Source organism: Piliocolobus tephrosceles, unplaced genomic scaffold (genome assembly GCF_002776525.5).
Source record: "Piliocolobus tephrosceles isolate RC106 unplaced genomic scaffold, ASM277652v3 unscaffolded_13127, whole genome shotgun sequence".
NCBI classification, from domain to species: Eukaryota; Metazoa; Chordata; class Mammalia; order Primates; family Cercopithecidae; genus Piliocolobus; species Piliocolobus tephrosceles.
In genome coordinates this window covers 1,165-4,722 of record NW_022294452.1, presented here as the reverse complement: position 1 = coordinate 4,722, position 3,558 = coordinate 1,165, and the positions used below count along the sequence as shown (strand labels likewise).

The 3,558-nt window shown below is 65.7% G+C and overlaps 1 pseudogene across 1 annotated transcript; it reads right to left on the bottom strand.

Moving 5' to 3' along the window:
* Nucleotides 1-306: 306 nt before the first annotated feature.
* On the bottom strand, nucleotides 307-2,303 carry LOC111533183 (annotated as a pseudogene). The gene has a single exon (XR_002728778.1). The product of XR_002728778.1 is annotated as a serine/threonine-protein kinase STK11 pseudogene (transcript).
* Nucleotides 2,304-3,558: the final 1,255 nt, after the last annotated feature.

Below are 3,558 nucleotides of genomic sequence, written 5' to 3'. Positions count from 1 at the left end.
GGCTGGTTGCGGTGGCTCACGCCTTTAATCCCAGCACTTTGGGAGGCTGAGGTGGGTGGATCACGAAGTCAGAAGTGCAAGACCAGCCTGGCCAAGATGGTGAAACCCTGTCTCTACTAAAAAAAAAAAAAAAAAATTAGCCAGGAGCAGTGGCAGGCGCCTGTAATCCCAGCTACTCGGGAGGCTGAGGCAAGAGAATCACTTGAACCCAGGGGGCGGAGATTGCAGTGAGCCAAGATCGCGCCACTGCACTCCAACCTGGGCAACAAGAGCGAAACTCCCGTCTCAAAAAAAAAAAAAAAGAGAGAGAAGTATGTGAACCCCAGGGCCCCTGAGCAGGAGGGAGGTGAGAGCAGACAGGGCAGGGGCCCCTCCCCGGACCTCCTTCCAAGGTCATGGTGCCCTGTGCCGGGTGTCCCTGCCAGTCCCTCGAGGCCTAGCCCAGTAGATAAAGTCCTTTCTTGGAAACAGGAGGCAAAGTTATGAAAGTTAAGAGGACTGGGAGAGGAGCAGGGCCTGGGCAGGGCCCGCCAGGAGACGGCAGGTGCAGCGTGTCTGGTTGCGATAAGGAAGGGACACCCCCCCCACCAGCTGGGAGAGGCTGAGGCCGGCCCGCGCTGCCCTCGGTAGGAGCTTCTCCACGCACAGATGCAGAGGCGTCCGGGATGCCCAGCGGCAGCCCCACGCCTGAAGAAGTCAGTTTGAAAAGTAAGGTCTTCCGGATGCAATTCGGGAGGGAGGCACAGTCCTCCTCGGGCAGGGCTGCCAGCGCCGGGGCCCAGGGATGCTTCCAGCGTCACATCCCTGGCAAATGAGGAAAGGCTACGTTTCCCTCCTGCTGGCTGATAAGCCGGTGCAGTTATTTTTGGCAGCCCAGGGTTCCCCTCCGACAGGATAAACAAATCACATTTTCTGCCGGCCCCGGTAACTGCCACACATTGCGCAGAAAACCTGCTGGCGGCCGCACACAAACTCTCGGGGCCCAAATAAACACAGGCTGATTCCACTGGGCGCCTCTGCTCCTTGGACAGCTGGGGGAGCCACGGGGCTAGACTTAGGGGATTGGGGGCCGCTCCCTTCTCAGGAGGGTTTTGCTACCAGGGCGTCCAAGAGCCCAAGCAAACGCACGCCCGGCTGCGACAACTGGCCCTGCCTGAGTGAAAGTCCGTAAGGCAGGCCTCCAACCAAGCTCTCCCTGGCACGGAGGACACAGGCGCCGGCCGGGTCCAGCTCTGGGTGTTAAGAGGAAGTAAGGGAGGGAGGGAGGAGAGAAGGAAGGAAGACAGAACCATCCGCACAGTGACTGGCCTGGCCCGGCCCGGCCCGGCCCCGGCTGGCCCCGGCCCCAGCAAGTCGTACTTACTTCTTCACGTTGGCCTCCCCGTTGGGGATCCTTCGCAACTTCTTCTTCTTGAGGATCTTGACGGCCCTCCTGCACAGCGTCTCCGAGTCCAGCACCTCCTTCACCTTGCCGTAAGAGCCTTCCCCCAGCAGGTCCCCCATCAGGTACTTGCCAATGAGCTTGGCCCGCTTGCGGCGCGGCTGGTAGATGACCTCGGTGGAGTCAATGCGGTGGATGAACGTGTCCATGCCCACCGACATCAGCTCGCCCTCCGTGAACATGCCCAGCTGCTGCGGGTCCACCACCTCCATGCTGGACCCAGGGTTCTGGAGTCCCGCCGCCAGCCCTGAGTCCGCGGGTGAGCGGTCCTTGTGTTCCGACTTCCCTTCTCCAAAATTTTACAAAGAAAATAGAAAGAAAAAAAAAGGCAACAAAAACCCCAAAAGGAAGGGAAAAACCCTTCTTCCAACAGAAACGATTGTCCTATACGTCAGTCCCGGCTTCGAGTCCGAGCCCGCTGCAACGTCTGCAGACCCGCGGGCACCGGGCGTCCGGGACGGCGGCTCAGACGCGAGTTCCAGTGGGACCCGGGCCTCGGAACTGGCGGACGGCCCGGTCGGGGTCAACTTCGTCCTCGGAGGCCCTGGGGACGCCGGCCGGGGCTTCTCAGTGCTAGGTCATCCTCCGGGGACCTCAGGCCCACGGACAAGCGTGAACACGGCCGAGCGCGGTCTTCTCCGGGCCGCCCATCCCACATGCGGGGTCCGCGACGTCGCTGCCCCCCGGGACCCCCACACCTGGAGAGCCCAACTTCGCTGGGGGTGTCTCCGGCGACGCCCCGGTCCCGCCGCCTGTCCCAGCCGCAAACGCTCCGCCGCGGACTACGGAGCGGACCTCCCGGGGGGCGCTGACTCCCGACGGCGCGGGCGAGCGTTCGGGGGGTGGTGGGGGCGTCCGGGCGGCCTCCCGCCGCGGCCAACAGCTCCGCTCAGGGTTGGTCGCTACCCGGCGCCCGCGAGGGCCCGCAGCGGGCACCCCCCGAGCCGACCCGCGACCCCCGCGGTGGTCGCCGGGGCCAGGCAGCCGCCCCCTCCCCGCAAACGTCTGCCCGAGCGCGCGCCCCACCCCGAGTGCCCTCAGCGTCCGGTCCGCGGGGTGGCACGGCGGCGGGGGCTCCACGGGGCTCCGGGCGGCCGAAGCGGCACAGGCCGCAGGCTCCGGGGCGGGGGGTTCCCGAAGGTGCCGGGCCCCGGGCGGCGCGTCCCCCTCGCCGCGGCCGCCGCGCGTGTGGAGGAGGCGGAGCGGCGAGGGGGGCCCAGCCCATCCAAGGCCGCGGCAGCAAGTTCCGCCGCCCGCGCTCCCTTGGCTGCCCCGCGCCTCACTCGCGGGCGCTCTGGGCCGCCTCCCCCTTCCGCGCCCGACACGCCGCCGCCATCTTGTTTACCTCCCTCCCCCTCCCTGCGCCGCCGCGGACGCCGCACGCCCGGCCGCAGGACACGCCTCCTCGCGAGGACGACGTGTCCACCCGTTGGCTGAACCTGCAATCCCCGCCCCCCTTGCCCGCCCCACCGCCGCTGAGGATTGGAGAGTTTGGACCCGGCCGGGCGCCCGAACGGGGATTGGTCGGCGCTTGGCCCCGCCCGAGGGGTGGATACAGCCCGCTCATTAGCCCGCGGAGACGCCCGTCATGGGCAGGGGGCGGGAAGCAGGCATAGGGAGGGGAGGCCACGGCTGCGACCTCGGAGGGGCTGGGGACGGGGGTCGTAGGTCACTGGTGCCAACGGCCTCTCTGAACGGCCGCGGGGTGGGCTCAGGCCGGTGGGCGAGAACTTGCGGACCTGGAAGGAGCGGGGCCACCCCAGCCAGAGCCCCTCCCCCGGATCCCCCTTTGGGGGGAGGTCAAGGGTCAAAAAGTAACCCAAAGTGGCCAAGTCCAGTCAAAAATCCTTGTTTTAAGGCTCTCTTGGGCCAGGGGAGAGAGAAACGCTCAGGGCGGCCTCCGCCCTGTCGGAACTCATGGGGGAAGCCTCAGGACAGCGCTGGGACGAGCCCAGCGGGGGCTTCTGGTGAAAAACAAGAGTTGCCAAAATTTGGTTTGATAAGGTTGAAAATACTGAACCCTCCTGTGCTAGCCCCGTGTGCTTTCCACCTTTTCCTGCACTAGCGCCAAGCTGTTTTGCTGGAACAATTATCTTGCTGCAACCTCCGCCTCCTAG